An 18,467-nucleotide genomic window follows, 5' to 3' on the forward strand; every position below is an offset into this window, starting at 1 on the left:
AATACAATCAAAAGCTAATAACATTAAAAGTATCTTCCATGAAAAGAAAGGGAAAAATGTCTCGGATATAGGTGACATTCTTGATGCCTATAGAAATCACTATATGGAACATTTTCAAAAAGAAAATATACACATTGATCAATTAAATCTAGATGAAAAATGTTCTAATATAAAAAATACCAGAAAAATTAAAACTAGATCTGCAAGCACCCATATCCTACAAAGAAATTACAGATACTATAAAAGAGGGCAAAAATAATAAAGCTCCAGGTATAGATGGCATAATTATGGAAATATATAAACTTTTTCCTACAAAGATACTATCCCTCTTCCATAAAACTCTATTAGAAATTCAGTCACAAGCTTTAATACCACCCTCTTGGAGATATTCCTTAATCACACCAATCCTAAAGGAAAACAAATCCCCACACCTCTGTACCTCATATAGACCTATATCATTATTAAATAATGACTATAAGATATTTATGACAATATTAACTAACAGAATGGAAATACCACTATCAAAAACAATAAATAACGATCAAACTAGATTTATATATCATAGACACACCTGATAATATTAAAATGATAATTTCTGTTATAGATTATGTTAATAAAGAAAATAAAGAAACACTCATAATTGGCTTAGATATAGAGAAAACCTTTGCTTCCCTAAATTGGGACTATTTATTCAAAATGTTAATGCTATTTGAATTTCCTGCATCCTTTGTTCATCTTCTAAAGAATATATATACAAATAATTTAGTGTATGTCAAGTTAGGTCCTTTAACCTCTGAATCTATACATATAACAAAAGGCACTAAGCAAGGATGTCCCATATCATTGATTCTGTTTGCTCTGGCTATTGAAATATTGGCAGAGTCAATTCGTAACAATATAAAAATCAAAGGAATAGATGTTTATGAACAATACAATTCTAAAGTGATGCTATTTGATGAGGACATATTACTAACATTATCTAATACAAAAGAGACATTAGAAGAATTATATATATTAATTGACAAATTTCACATGACTTCAGGACTCCATTTCAATAAATCAAAATCAAAATTTTTATTTTTAAATTAAAAAAAAGAACTGCAGACAAAGGGGGATCACATCATAGGGAACAAGAATCTACCTTAAAATATCTAGGAATTGAGTTATGCAAGGATAATAATGAATTAGTCTCAAAAACTACAATAATATCATCAATACAATTAAAATCTCTGTGGAAAAATGGAACAAAATAATATTAACATTTGAAGATAGACTACAGTTAATAAAAATGGTTTTACTGCCCAAGATCCTATATATAGCCTTGACAATACAACTGTTACCAGAAAAGAATATACTTAAAGAAATAAACTCATGCCTAATAACATTTTTATGGTTTCACAAAAGAAACAGAATGGTTTTAATACATCATATCAGACCATGCAAACAGGGAGGATTAAACTTTCCTGATATAGAAGCATATATAAAAGCATCAATATCTAAAACAATCTCATATTGGATAAATCCAAATGAATTTGTAAATCGGAAAGAATTGCTAACTGTAATATCAATAAATGAATTTGATTTACAAAAAAATTTCAAATAACAGATAAAAACTATTTGCCATTGCATATATGCATTAGTATGCAATATAACATAACTAAACCCACTAAAACTCGTATGATTAGTTATTGCATTGACTCATTTAGGAAAATTATTAATGCAAATGTAGATTTAAAATCTGGTTTGATCTTTTAACACCATTTATAGTCATAAAGAACTTTCCACATAAAATATATAGAGAAATTATTAATTCCTGGGAGCAGAAAGGATTTGTTTGTTAGCTCCAATGTATCAAAGAACTAAAAGTTTTAGACATGCAAGTAACAAAAACAACATACAAAATTCCACAACAGGACTGGCTAACTTTACAGAGTATTCTGTCATATTCGCAAGATTTAAGTAGAATAATTAACAATTCTTCATTTAAAGAAATACCTAAATTTACAAAATACACATATGAAATCGTATATAATGACTTTGACATGGGAAACAGTATTTCAAAATTTTACAAAATATTGATAAACTATAAAACAACACCCAAAACCTCATATTGAAAGTATATAACAAAAGTACACTCAATACAGTTAACTGAAGATATTAAAATATCTTATTAGCGATACAATATACATCCTTTACACAATACTGGGAAGGTTTTAATTGGAAATGCTCGCACAGAGCATTCTTAACCCCAGACAGTATCAGTAAAACTATTTCTTCCATAAAAGGAATATGTTGGAGATGTGAGCAAGTACACAATGCAGGTTGGAACCACATTTTCTTTGATTGTGTTAAAATTAAGCCATTTTGGAATGGTGTTAATAACTTTCTGCAAGCTTTATTTAATGAATCATTTTATTTAACTAAAGCTCTTGTATTATTAAATGTGAACAAAGGTCCTCATTTGAATAGGTCAAACATGTATCTAGTATGGACTATACTTGCAATTTCAAGGAAGTCTATAACAAGAAGATGGAATACAAACACAATACCAACTTTAGAAGACTTCTGCAGCCTACTGAAGACCACAGCATTATTGGAAAATAAAATGAAAGAAATAAGAATTTATCCAGAGCCATTTATCAACAACCCTTAGGGAAAGGTCTTATCATTGATTGACACTATACAATAATTGATCAGACACTCTGATAATGGATTGGACATACTTATCAAGTAACTGTATACATTAAGATCTGTTATAGTGTCAGGCTAATGTAAATAGTGTGCATAGTTATTTAAGATGTTATGTATAAATACTATAGAATTCATTCAAATGTATCTGAAAATTAAAAATAAAATTTGAGAAAAAAAGCATTATACAGCTCATTCACATCCTGACTCTTAAACCTCATTCCTGCTCTGCATATAGTGTTCCCACAATTCCCATTTTTTCCTCTGTAGTTTCCTCCTTCCCTTTTCTAAAGATCCCAATTCCAGTTGTTTTATCTCTGTTACTATAGTCACTACTTCTAGTAAAGTTGGTCTAGATTTTGATTTCCATTTTCTAGTAATTGCTTTTTTTTGTCAGCCACCATAATTAGACTCAGCAAGGTTTTACTATGTCTAGGCAATTCTGATTATGTAACATAACTCAGAAAAATCAACTCCCCAGTTAGTCCAATCCACTCACCCAGCATCTCCGACAGAGTGGTCCGCAGGGAATCCCAAAAGTCTGCCAGCTTATCACACCTCCAAAAATATGTTCCCAGCTACCCCTTTCTTGCCTGTCACACCTCCAACATTTGCTGTCCACCTGAGGAAAATTCTTTGGAGTCTATTTGGGGTATAAAAATACCTATGTAAATACTTCCAGGCAGAGATCCTAAATCTTCTAGACTTTGTTGCATATTTGGGAGATATACATATATCCTCCATTGTCTCTTTGTGAATTGCTTATCCAATCTCTCTCTTTCCAATCCTTTCTAAGCTCCTCTGATTGGTTCTTATAATTATCATGCAATATTTTATATGCTTTATTAATTATTCCTTTTTTAACAGCAGCTTCTGTTCTAGATTCTATTAAAAACTCTACCAGTGCTGGTCATTCATTTAGGAGCCACCTATTTCTTTCTCTTTGCATATACTCTGATATCAATCATTGATAGGGAAGGCAATCTCTAACCTGCAGTCTGAATAAATTCTTGGCCTCTTCCTATTCTATTACCTTTCCCTTTCCAGTTATTTGCTCCCAATACCTTGGTTCCTTTGCCAGTTTTTTCCAATAAATTCCAACCCCCTCCTGCCTATTATCTGTATCCCTGACCACAGGCAACCCTATTGGCAAAATCACTTTTCTCCATTCTCATGCTGATTTGGTTCTTAGAATACTCTCTGCTATTTTATAAATATAATACTCTGTATGATTTTGGTTGTTCTCCTTAAGAGTCTGCCTCCAAAATCCCAATCTCTCCTTATTTCTTGAGCTTTCTCCCTGTGTCAGCATCATTCGTTTCCACTTTGAATTATAGTTTGTTTTCTGCTTGTGCTATGTATAAGAGTCTTAACTGTGCTGCTCTAAAATACCCCCCCAAATTAGATAATCCTAGTCCACCTTGTTCTTTTGGTAGAATCAGCTTATCCCACTTAACCCTTGCTGTCTTCCCTTCCCAGATAAAAATTTTCAACTCTTTTTTAATTGCTATTCACAACTTCACCTCCAGTTGATAAAAGGATGCCTGAGCTGTATATAAGACTAAAGGGAATAAAGCATTTTAATGGCTTGTATCTTAGTATCCATATAACACAACTTCCAGTTTCTCAATTTTTGTATTATCTTCTGTTTAGTCTCTTCCCACATAGCCTTAGCTGCCACCGCAGAGTCATTTCTAATCCATACTACTAAATACTTAATTTTATCATGTCCCCATACATATGGATATTGTTGGACCAATTTGTGTATGGGTACATCATTTACCACTATTGCCCCTCTTTTAGCCATTGGTGCTGCAGCCATTGAGCGAGGGGGAAGGGGCACCCCCCACTTCCGTATACAAATGAAACGATATCCGATTTCCTGGTGTTTTTAGTTTTAAATTTGTTTTCCAGCTTTTTCAGCTGGCGTCATCACATGCACGATGACATCAGCTCTGGAAAATGGCCTGTCGGAATTGAGCTTAAGGGCTCAATGTGCAGAGCTGCCTTCCCAACTGTTGTTCAGGCTGATGGACAGAGCAGAGCTGCCATTGTAGCAGGCTGAGATGCTGTTTGTATCTGGGAGCAGAAGCTGGAACAAACTGCAAGGTAATTTATCATGCAGAAGTTGGAACAAACTGCAAAGCTTGCAAATAAGTCAAAACTAATGGCTATTGTGGTGTTCCTTTACTACAAGTAAAAAACAGTACATTTTATTCACTTGGTTTTAGATTGTTTGTTTGCTTGTTTGTTTATTTAATTAGCCTTTGCTGTCCAGGTTAGTCCCACTAGGCTAGGTTAAATGCATACATAGTTGTCAGCTTCCAAAGAAAGACCAGGTTCATCCCTTTTTTTAGATACCTATATCATCTGAGGTGGACTTTGTTGTAATAGGGACCAATCTTCTCTCACCATCATAGCTGCAAGAAAACAATGGATTGAGATCCTTTCCACATCAGAATATTGTGTATTATATGAAGTCAGACTGGATAGAGTATCAGAGTTTTCTTAGATAAATTAGCTAGACCACAATGTCTTATTGCCTATTACTATAATATGAAGGGAGACTAGTCTGGAAGGTAAAAGTCAGGAAGTTATTTTCTTACATAGAGTTCAGCTGAAAGGAAGATCTGTAACAAAAGAGAGAGAGGTCCCAGTCAGAGCTAACCTGCAGAGTGTAAGTTGTGGTTTATACTTTGTGGAATTATTTGCTTTTAGAGATGAAAGTTGGACTTAGTCTGAAATTCTGCAGTCTTTTAGTTAAGATATAATGTATTCTGGAAGGGCTATGTGGACTGATCACTGTCTTGAAGGTACCATTTTGTCGTATTTTGGAACTGAAGTGTCAAGAGGGTTATTATTTTAGTTTGTGAAAATTGAATAAACCTGTGTGTGTGTATTTGTTCTGCCTTCAGTATTATTTACTTACTACTAATAATAATAATACTTTTGTGTTATTTTGGAACTCTTGTCTCTCTCGCACACACAAGTGTGTGTGTGTGTGTGTGTGTGTGTATACCTGGTGGCTAGAGGCACTCGGGCTCAAACCCAGTACCTTGGGAACAAGGTAAAAAGAGCCTAAAGTCCCTAGCCAACACCACTTGTGAATTGATGCCTTATATTTTTTGATCTGTTCCTCATAAAATCTGTGTTTTTCAGAATTTTTGTGGCGAATAACTAAAGGATTGAATTCACTAAAGAATGACAGGCATTTGAATTTCAGACTTCATATTCTTCAGAAAATAAATGGTAACACAAAACCTTTTATTCTAGCAATTTTCTAAGTTTATAAGATCAGTATTTGAAATATGTCCCTATTTTGGGGCTGTATTCTCCCATTATTGGCTTTGTCCAGTTTTTTTTTTGTGCTAAGAGGTTGAAAGCTATGGTGAGAAGTGAGAACTGAATTCACTAAATGATAGCCATTTAAGTTTCAGTCTTCCTGTCTTTTAGGCAACTGCTGATTTGGCATACGGGTATGTTGATCTGGCTGTAGTGCACAAGGTCCTGGGTTCAACACTCGGCAGTGAAATGCATGGTAGTAACACAACATTTTATTCTAGCAACTTTCCAAAATTATGCAAGCAATGTTTAAAATGTGTCCCTGGTTTTTAGGCTTTTGCCCTACCCCCCCCACCCCCCAATAGATTTTGACTTTTTCCAGATTTCTTGTGCTGCAAAGTTGAGAGTTACAGTTTGAGTGTCGAGTGGATTTTACAAGGAGCTGAGAGCTTCAGGGGAAGAGAAGTTTAGTGCTACTTATACTAAGTTGATTGCACTGTTACTAGCACAACAGGTAGTATACTTGCTTTTGATGCAGAAGGCTGTGGGTTCTACTCCCAAAGTATGCAGATAGATCACTAATACTGTACTGAGTTGTACTTTAAAGGGAGTGGATGCTGCAGTCCTATGAATGCCCTCCTTTGGAGGAGTTATCTAGTAACTATGTTTCTGTTATCAGTTTGCCATCCATTTTCCATTGCAAAATTACTAGCTTGTCATTTTTTTTATTGTAGCATAGGCAATTTATTCTTCAAGGGCAACAGGCATTTTATTTGTAGATGAAACAATGAAATATAACGTTTGTTAGCAGCAACCTCTTCATTAGTTACAGATCCCTTTAATGTGGAATTATTTAGATGACTTACTTCTGCAGAGATTTTGCATATTTACTAATATTGGTGGATTGTAATGACAGAAGTCTGAGTGGCCTTTTATGGTTGAAATTTTCTGAAATGGATAGTTTTGACATTATTGGTTCATACATTTTATTTCATTGCTTACTAGAAGACTACAAATTTAAAACACATTTTAACAAGTGGTGCTGTATTATATACAAGGAATATAATTTAATACAATCAGGTTAATACAATCAGGAAGGTGAATCAAAGAATGCATACATATATGCTTGCTCACAGGATGCAGAAGATCAATATAGGGGAAGAGACCAGTTACCAATGGAGTCCCCCAGGGTTCGGTGCTGAGACTTTTCTGTTTGGCATATACATCTCAAAAGTAGAAGGAAATACCAAAGGGCTTTGGCCGACTAAGTTTGAGATGTCAGCAAGCTAGGAGAAGTTATTGAACCCCCAAATGACTTAACCATCATGCAGGAAGGTTTGTCCCAAACAATAACTGGAGCCAAAATCATGAACTGAAACTAAACTCCAAGAAATACATTATTGTATCCTTTGCAAAGTTATCTACTCCAGGGAACTGCCAAATTGACAATGCCCCCTGAGAACTGACCCAGTTGTTTGGCATTTGGGAATTTGTGTGTACAGTGACCTAACTTTTGACCAACATATGCCCAGAGTCATAAGAAAGTCTTTCTATATTACACAGCTTATAAACGAACTGATTTTGACTAGCTCTGGAGAAGTTATTGTCCCCCTTTACAAAGCTCTCATTAAGTCAATCATTTTGTATAAAGTCCACTTTGGCATGTATCTGCCCAGACCCATGCAACATCTCTAGATCTAGTCAAAATCAATTTTAGTAAGGCTAAGTGCTAAACAATAGGTCTTGCATAGACCACCTCAAAGATTTATCAATATACTCAATATCCAACAGAGTGCTTAGAGGTGACATGTCTGGTATACAAGGCATCCTCTGACCTAATATAGATGGACCTACTGAACATCAACAAGTCAAATGGCATCAGAAATATTCAGTCCAGGTATCTAAACTGAATATTGTGAAGAGATGGATATATATATCAGAGAGGCTACCACTGTTCCATAACAGACTATCCATTCAAGTAAAACAAAGCTCATCCCTCTCCACATTCAAATGCAACTTGGATCTAAGGATGGGTAATAGAAAATGTACTCCAGGATTGACCCTCATGCCACTAATGGATAGAGGCACTTCCTAAATGCTGCATCCCTTACATGGGTCACCTCAAATTATCTTTAGTATGATCACATTTATTCTCACTAGGGCTAATATACAATTATCAGCCATGGGATAGGTAAGACCAATCAGGAAATGTTAATTCAAGCACCAAAAGGGAAACTGGCTAAGCTTAAAATGTCCTCCAAGTGAACCTATGTTGTGATAGTAAATAGTTTTAAATAATTGCCCTTTTTAGATTACTAAGTGCCCCTCTCACCCTCCGCCCCCCCAGTCTTCAACAGCTTCCAGCGCCTCTGCTTTTAGCTTCATTAATTTTGTATCCAAGAAGATTTGAAACTGTCTTAAAATGTTCCACAACACTGCAGTGTCTCTTTCTGGTTTTGCCATGTATAAAATAATATCATCTGCAAATAGAGCCAGCTTTTCCTGACTACCATACCAATGATATCCTTGAATTTCTGAGTCCCTTATTTTCTTTGCCAATGGTTCTAAATGTAATGCAAACAACAAAGGAGAAAGTGGACACCGCTGCCTGGTTCCTCTAATCAAGCAGATATTATCTGAGAGGACCCAACCCACTTTAATTTGCACTGATGATCCCTTATATATTCTTCTACTCAACCTTATAATTGTATCAGGGAAAGCAAATGCTTCCATTGCCTTGCTCATGAAGTCTCAGTCTACTCTATCAAATGCCTTCTCTACATCAAGACCCACCAATAAAAGTGGTATTTTCTTACATTCTGCTATGCTCTGCATCATCAGTGTTCTGTTAATATTGTCAGATGTTTGCCTCCCCTCCCCAAAATCACACTGATCTATTTTTAGAAAAATGTTGGTATCACTTTTGCCATTCTTTTAGCCATTATAGACATAAACACTTTATAATCATGGTTTAGTACTGAAATGGGCCTGTATGAAGCTGGATCCGATGGACGTTTACCCTCTTTAGGTATTACCGTTACCACCACCTTCTTCCAGGATGCTGGTACTTCTCCGCTTAAAATACTGTTAAACAAAACCTTCCAGACCTTTATCAGTTTTTCCCTCCTAACTTTCAAACATCCACAGGAATACCATCTATTCCTGGGGACCTTCCTGTAGATTGGTTATACGTAGCCATTTTTATCTATCCCTTCCTATCCTAACTGTTAGTAATTGAACCTCTTCTACCTCTAACTTTGGCATAGTTAATTCTTTCCATTTGTACCTCCATATTTCTCTGCTTTATACAAATTTTCATAACATTTCCGAAATATTTCTAATTCTTCTACAGGGTCTCTTGTTATCTTCCTTGTTATAGGCTCCTTAAGCTTGGTGACTTCTCTTTCCGTTTTTTGTTTCCTGAGTTGTTGTGGTAGACGTTTTTGTGCTCTAGAATTATTATCAAAAAACAGTTGCTTAACAACAATCTTTCTAAACTCATGCATATTATGGAGGTACTTCCCTTATTTTCTGTTTAGCATTCTGCAGTTGCTCCTTTTCTTGTTCTGAGAGATTCCCCCTGTTTTGCAATACTTATTTGTCAATCCCTGTAAATAATTCTTGTCATTGTTTAACCGTATCTCCCTTTCTATTTCCAGCCTAGTTTTAAACTCCACTTTAATTTTATCCCACTCTTTAGCTATGTTTTCAGAAGATAAATCTATCTTCTCTAGTAGCTCCTGAATTATTTCCACAACCCATTCCTTAAATTTCTCTCTTTTCAACCGGTAGGTGGGAAAGTGCCAGCGTCTCATTTTCATTTCATTACCTTGCGTTTTTATTTTTATTATCAGTGCACGATCTGAAATAGTTATTGGGGACGTTTCAAGACCTTCAATTAAATGCGCATATTCCTGTGAGATATAAAATCTAGCCTAGCCCAGTTTTTGTATCTCAGTGAGTAATATGTAAATTCAATCCCAACACTTTATATTCTTAGTATAAAATTAAAATGGATCTGTATGAAGCTGGGTCTGTTGGGTCTTTACCTTTAGGTAATACAGCCACTGCAGCTTCCTTCCAAGATGTTGGTGCTTCCCCTCCTTTTAAAATACTGTTAAACAAAATCTTGCAGATCTTTATCACTTTCTTCTCTCCTAACTTCCATACCCACTGGAATACCATCTGATCCTGGAAACTTCCTGAAGATTATACATTACCGCCTTTACTTCATCTCCTGCTATCTTAGCTGTTAATTGTTGAGCTTCATTCTCCTCTAACCTTGGCATAATTATGTCTTCCATATATATTTCCATTTTTGCTCTTTCTTAATTTCCACATTTTTCTGCTTTATACAGATTTTCATAAAATTTCAAGTTTATCTTGAAAACCTCAACAGAATCTCCGTTTTTTTTTTTTTTGTAGGCTCCCTATGTTTAGCCAACAACCCTTTCCACTTTCTTCTGATTAAGTCATTCTGCTAAAAGTTGCTTAACAACAAACTTTCTAATGTCATGCAAATTATCCAGATACTCCCTTAGTTTCTCTTTAGCTCTCTGCATTTGTACCTTTTCATGTTTAGTGAGATTACCCTTATTCTGCAATACAGAATTAATTCTATTACTTCTTAACGGTATTCTTTCTTGTTTATTTTTGCTCTGTTTTTAAACTCAATTTTCATTTTATCCCAGTCTTCCTTAATAACTGTTGAATAATTTCCACTACTCATTTCTTAAATTACTGTTTTTAACAGGTAAGTGGGAAAGTGTCAGTGCCTCATATATTTTATCAAAGTTTTTATTGGTGCATGACTTGAAATAGTTATTGGATGTGTGTCAAAGCTTTCAATTAAATGCAATTGTTTCTGTGAAATATAATTTCTGTGTAATCTAGGCCAAGTATTGTACCCTGGGGGAATAACGTAATTTCTGGCCAAGTTCCTATGACTGAATTCACATTTTCCATACCAAATATTGTCATAAATTTCTTCAGAAATTTGCCCTCTTTTATTATATTTTACCTTTTAGGTCCCCCTGCTACTATTGCAAATCAAGTTCCAGTCCCCTCCTATGCATAATATTCTGTGCTGAAAGCAGATTATTTCTCCCCAAAAATTTCTTAACCTCCATAATAACAGTTTTTGGTAGAATATAAATACATGCTGGCATAATGTGTAATAAGAATGCTGGAGTAAATTGGATTTATATTTTCTTTTACAATAGTATATCCTTTTATCTGTGTTGCAGACATTAAATTCTACTTGCAGTTGGCTTGATAACATCCTGATTGATGAAAGCACAAAACAGTGAGCTATGGGGGTGATCACTGAGTAGCAGCACTAGAGTGTATCTCTATGTGGATACTGAAAACAGAATGACTATGTATTGCTATAGCATGGAGTAAACATGCTCTAGTCCTACCTCTCAACAACTCCACATTTTCCCAGAGTTCTCCAATTTTAACTCGCAAATTTGTGTCCACTCTGCTGCTCTGATTTGACACCAGATGGCTCTTATTTCTTTTCTTTTATTGGCTTGATGGTAAAACAAGTGACAGAGAGAGAAACAGAGACTTCCTGGAGCTTGTCACGGTCAAAACAGGCCAGTACTGGAAAAGCATTCAGTCTAGCATTAGTGTGCTTTTTTTAAAGTTTGTACTAGGTGGTGCTGTTGACATTACCTTGTTTAGAATGGATCTGGTAAATAACCATGCGGTAAATTTGGGACACATGCACTGTTTACTTGTGTGTGTGTGTGTGTGTGTGTGTGTGTGTGTGTGTGTGTGTGTGTGTGTGTGTGTGTGTGTGTGTGTGTGTGTGTGTGTGTGTAAAAGAGAGAGAGCATGTGTGAACGCCCTAGCAAAGGTAGGCATATCTCTGCCTCTTAACTATCCCAAGTTTTGGTATTCTTGCATTCTGTTTTACAATGCCTGTTTTCATGGCTTGCTATACATCTCAGTTATAACTATAATTTAGGTAGTTGCTATACTCCTTTCTCCATTCCCCATATTGGCTAAGTTTTTATAATACTTTATGCTACTTTATGAATATTATATTCTGTATAGTTGTTGTTATTCTACTTAAGGACCAGCATCCAAAATTATAGTATCTCCTTTTTCTTGAACCCTTCTCCCATTTCATCATCATACCCTTCTTCTTAAAGCATGTATATGAATCTTAACCACACAGCTGTAAAGAAGAGGTCTCAAACTCAAATGACCACTTATTTTGTTTGAGGACTAGCAAACTCTGGCAAGAACCACAAGCTCCAAGGAGAAAATGCAAGCAATTTAACTAGAAAAGTAGTGTGGTTGCTTCCCTCATCTATAGTTATGCTGATATGAGGCTGCTTGAGGTCTGGGGGCAATGAGTTTGAGACCACAGCTCTAAAGCATCCATTCAGATTGGGTATTTCTACCCTCTATGAGAAGAATCAACTTATCCCACTTAACTTTTGCCATCTTTCCCTCCCAATATAAATATTTTTAACTCTTGATTATCATCCACAATTCTTCTTTTGGTTGATAAAAATATGCCTGATCTGCATATAAAACTAAAGGGACTAAAAACATTATTACTGTTTGTTTCTAGCTGCCCATATCCATAATCAAGAGCTTCCATCTTCTCAGTTTTTATATTATCTTTTTTAGTCTCTTCTCATATATCCTTAGCTGTCATACAGAATCCTTTTAATCCATACACTTAAATACATGACCCATAAATATGGGTATTGCTGAACCAATTCATGCCTACATACATAGTTTACTGATACAGACTTTTTAAACTTCATTTATTTTATATCCGCAAAACACTTGGAACATTCTCAAAAAGTTCCTTAGTACCAAAATATCCTTTTTCTGAATTTATCAGGTACAAAATAATATCATCTGCAAATAAAGCTGACCTTTCAGGATTACCATAGTAATACACTTGAATTTCTGAATCCCTTATTTTCTTTGTCAATGGTTCTAAATATAAATCAAATAACAAAGGGGAAAGCAGACATCCCTGCCTGGATCCTCTTTTTAAACACAGTCATCAGACTGAACCCTCCCAGCTTAATTCTTGCCGCCGAACCTTCATATATCCCCCTAATTAATTACCCCTATTATTTTATCAGGGAATGCAAACGCTTCCATTGCTTTTCTTCTAAAATCCCAGCTGACTCTATTGTTTGCCTTGTCCACATCAAAATTCACGAATAACAGCAGTATTTTCGTACATTCTGCTTCCTTCTGGATCATCATTGTTCTGTTAATGTTGTCAAATGTTTGCCTATCCTCCACAAAAAACATCGATACATATCTATCAGTTTTGGTAATAACTCAATAACTTTGCCATTCTCTTAGCTAGTATAAGCGTAAACATTTTATAATTGTGGTTAAAATTGAAACTTGTGTACATGAAGTTAGGCCTAAACAACCATTACCTTCTCTTTGTTCCTAATTCTTGAGATAAGACGTTGGGAGAGCATGGGTTTTGCAATGACTCGTAATGTATGCTTTTGACAACAGTGAGATGAAATAGATTTGTAAGTCATTATTAATATATTTATTTATTCATTGTCATTTTCTTGGGGGGGAGAATCATATTAAAAATTGCTGAGATGATTAAGAAAATGTTAGGCTATGTGTTAGTTGGTTAGAAATACTTGGAGCTGAGGTTTCTTCTGTGTTTTATCTGTTTAACTGCAATATAAATGCGTGTGTTTACTGAAAGTGTCACAACCATTTCATGGACAAATAAAAATATACAAACAATACCAATTCAGTTAAACTAAACTAATAACTTTCCTTTTTATGTCATTCTGATGCTCATATGTACTTTGCCTCAGCTGCCTCTCTGTTGTACCCATATAGAAGGCTTTACTTTTACAGTTACATGCTTCAGGACAGAATATAGGCTGTAAGTGGTTGGCTACAATTACTTATGGGCCTTTGTGAATATATTTGTGATATTCACACGCAGCACACTTTGACATCTTTTTCCCTTATTAGAATCCATTAAAGTCTGTTCTTTCTTCTTTTTAAAAATCTCTTTCAAATTCATGCCTCTCTGATAGATAAATCTAGATCTTGTTCCTAAAATCTTACTGATAGCATCTTCCATTTTTTTAATAATCTCTTTTACTATAGAATTTGCCCCACTATACATACTTCAAACAACCATAGTGTTAGAAATATTTTTGTTTTGTCCTTGGACTAACTGCAATATTACTTCTCCAGGTCCCCTTCAAGAAACACATTACACTGAATGACATTTGAAGACCTTTATTAAATTTCCATAAACATAAATGTTAAATCAATATTCATTCATTTCAACCAAACATGATACTGGTGATATAACATCCATGTAAAATTATCTTAGGACAGGACTGCATAAATCAGTAAGCAGCATCCATACCTCCACTCACTTACGAAGCAGCGTACCCGCTCACTTCCGTTACCATTTATTGCATTATACCATCAAACAAATAAGCAGCTTCCTCCACTTACGTATGTACTCAAGCAGGGTAACCACTCACTTTCCTTCTCAAACTTATTGAATTGACCATCCAGCACCAGAGGGGGAACAGAAGAGGGCAAGCCTGCCCCTCTTCTCCACCCTGTCCAAACTAAACATAACCATATCCCCACTAATAAAAGAGGGAGGGAGGGTGGATAGCAAGTTCACGCCAAACTGTGACTCCTATTCCAGTTACACTTGCCTAACATCCCTTAAGCCCTTCCCTACCCCTACCTTACTTCCTCCCAAACCTCATCCATTCCTATTTAACCCTATCCTCCTAAATCCTACTACTCTAACTAACCCCCCACCTTGAAGATGTCCCTGGACAAAATGGTCTGCTCCAAATCTCATTTGTCCAGGTCCCCTTCAAGAAACACATTACACCGAATGACATTTGATGACCTTTATTAAATTTCTGTAAACATAAATGTTAAATCAATATTCATTTCAACCAAACATGATACAAGTGAAATAACATCCATGTAAAATTATCTTAGGACAGGACTGCGTAAACCTGCTTATCCTGATCAGTAAGCAGCATCCATACCTTCACTCACTTACTTATGAAGCAGCGTACCCACTCACTTCCATTACCATTTATTGGTACTTATCAAGCAGTGTACCCACTCACTTTCATTACCATTTATTGCATTATACCATCAATCCAATAAGCAGCTTCACCCGGTTCTTATATACTTATCAAGCAGCATAACCGCTCACTTTCATTACCATTTATTGCATTATACCATCAACCAAATAAGCAGCTTCCTCCACTTACTTATGTACTCAAGCAGTGTAACCACTCACTTTCCTTTTCAAATTTATTGAATTGACCATCCAGTACCAGAGGGGGAACAGAAGAGGGCAAGCCTGCCCCCTTCTCCACCCACCAGCCTGACCAGGCTGTTCCCCCTCCCTGCGGCACACTTCCAACAAACTAAAAACCCTTACGGCATCTGGCCAAACATCATTCGGTGTACCCCATCCCCACTAACCAAGGTGGGTAGAGTTAACTCCTAAAACCCTATCACTTAACAAAATAAACAGTTACTGAAACAACTGAAAACAAAACACTGACCCTTAACCTATGCCAAGATAACCTAGCATTGCACTGCGCATGAGCTAAATAATCCTCACTTCATGACCAATGGCAGCTCCGCAATGACTTCAAGGGCATTATAAAAACCACACAGAGTCAACTACATAGCCATCATGCCACATTGCAACCCCATTTACCACCCAATCCAGTAATAACCAAAGCAAACAAGCTCTCCTTAATGCCAGAGCAATAACAATTCTAATGACCCCCCCAATCATTACCAACCAAAATAATATCATTATACTCCCATTGTCTAGCAATCCCACCATCACACTATCTCTTACAAGCAATAAAACAGCTCAACATTCATCATGGCATTCTAGCAACTCAACAAAACAAGCCATACTATTTCGCTATTAAACCCAATTGCATACCATCATACCAAAGAGTTCTCTTTAACCAGGTGCAATATCAATCCAAACATTAAACCCACTAGCCTTTATAACATGATTAAACAACCATCACGGCACTGCTAGCAGCCCAACCACCATCAGCCCTGTAAGTTCCATATTGGCAACTGGAAACAAACCATAATACCCCAACAACCCCAATGAACCTCCTACACTAGCTAACACAAACACCAAAAGTAAAATAAATACTCCATGTCACCTCATTCATCCTTCCTCACACAAGCCACTGACTCAACCCTGCAGCTTATAAACCTTATCACATACATAGCCAAAGTGACCAAAAGGCCAAACAGCTGAAAGTAACCACTTAATCCCTCCCTGATGTATGTTAACCCAATGCCCCCTAAAACCAGACAAGGGCAATCGCCAACTAACCTTAACAGCAGCCCTATCATAGATCACGAACCTTCCTGTCATCCCTCCAACTATCCAGTACAAGAGTAGTACCTAAGAACCACCCTTGCCCTTGCTGGCCCTCACCTTTCCATAATGACTAATCACACCCATAACAAATGTCATAAATACACCCCCTAAACCCCACACCTATAAACGTATATTAAAAATACAAATCCCTATAACCCACCCTATCCATCTGCCACAAGGGTTTATCAAAAGAATTAAGCCACAAGCAACAAAATTGATAAACTACATGAATTATTAACCCTACCAAAGTAACCCACTCAAACTGGCCAAAATAAACATGCCCACAAGAAATCACCACTGCCCCCAACTGTAATGTGCCTAAATGACCATTGAATAAAATTGCCTACTACCCTATAGTCTCTCCAGCACTCAAAACATCCACAAAACAAAACCATTACCTTTCAAGTCCATTTCCATCAGGGCATTGACTGTTACTCACTCAGCACTCCATCTATGACTTCAATGTGATCAGGACTTCCATTCAAACATGCAGCAAAACCATTCTCACTATGACGACCATCTAACGTATGTGATCTATATGTCTTCCCATACAAATATATCCAATATTAAGTAACTAGCAATTTAGCAGCATGGAAGGAAATCTGAACCTCTAGCTGTGAAATGACACAAACCACTGCACCCTGCATCCCATGATGTCTAAATAATAGAATTCTTAATTCTACCATGGATTGTACATTATCCTGTATCACAAATCAAACGAGGTCATAAAACATTAATACTTATTCTAGAGTAAACAAAAAGTTGGTTGTGCTTCAACATCCTGCACAGTCATGAGTTTCTTTTTCCGGATCACTGTGCTTGTCTTTTCACCTATCCATTTCTGATTACTCACCCAATGACCCCACCACTTAATCAGCACCAAAGCATGATCATCTGCAAACTCACTGTATCTCACCACTGGAACTCGTCACACCATCATCTACAAAGAAAAGGACAAAATTAAACCCTCTAATAGGAACAAGAAGGCTCCACCTTATACCCACCTATTCCAAACTACAGCCACAGCATTCCAAGACCCCATCTGTAAGAAAGAAAGAGACATGTAAAACATCCAAAATACATAACACATTCCAAGACATCTTCAAGGACAACCTATCTTGCCAACCCGGGAAGGAATGTACCATCGACACTCCCATCTATGACAAAGCAGCCATAACTGAAGCAATGCTTCCTATGACCATGTCAAATATCCAAGATAAATTTAACTACCAGTGGAATATATTAAAAGTAAACCCCACACCTGAAGGAACCTATCCCTATCCACAACCCAGGTAACTTTGCAATTCCAGACCACCAAAGCTACTGAACATGATGCACTTAAAGAAATCCAAATCTCTCAGAGCCACACGCTCCAGGGATCTAAACTTTGTCATCATTATGAGCAAAAAAAAATGCTGGAGGGATGGGAGAAGGAAAATTCACCTTGGGGATCAAGTCAGTCACCCTGCTACAGGGATCCAGGGAAGCAAATACTATGAAAGGAAAAGTGCTTCACCCAACTGACAACGGCCCTGCCTAAAACCACATCCACAATGGAACCTCACTTTCCACCAAATGTACCAAACACTACTCTTATGACTTATAAATTGCAAACACAACAGGATTTGATTTAACATACCCCCTCTGAAAGATTCAAAGAAGGAAACTCAAATGTACTTTACTGCCCAGTGCCTAGCTCTCAGCCTTCCATTTCCAAAATGAGGAATAGTAGCATTTGAATTGTTGAATAAATTGGAAAAAATGAGTAACACATACTAACGGGCTTACTAACAACTTCAGCTAGGAAGGTCAGAGGATGGTTAAAATTTGCTGGTTTTACTTCTAACAAGGATCTCTTAATGAATTAACACAATGCAACAATCCCAAAAGTTTCTCATTTGTACCGTTGCTCCTGCCCATCACTCCGGCAACCTGCGGATCCCCCCTGCACTACCGCAGCTTTCAAAGCAATCAAACCCACCTTGGGGAAACATTCCATCCCCACATACTGCCATGCCACCACTAATGACCACAAAACACAGCCTTCTAAACAGACAAG

Source organism: Protopterus annectens, chromosome 9.part0 (assembly GCF_019279795.1).
Source record: "Protopterus annectens isolate FY-2018-M chromosome 9.part0, PAN1.0, whole genome shotgun sequence".
Classification (NCBI taxonomy): Eukaryota; Metazoa; Chordata; order Ceratodontiformes; family Protopteridae; genus Protopterus; species Protopterus annectens.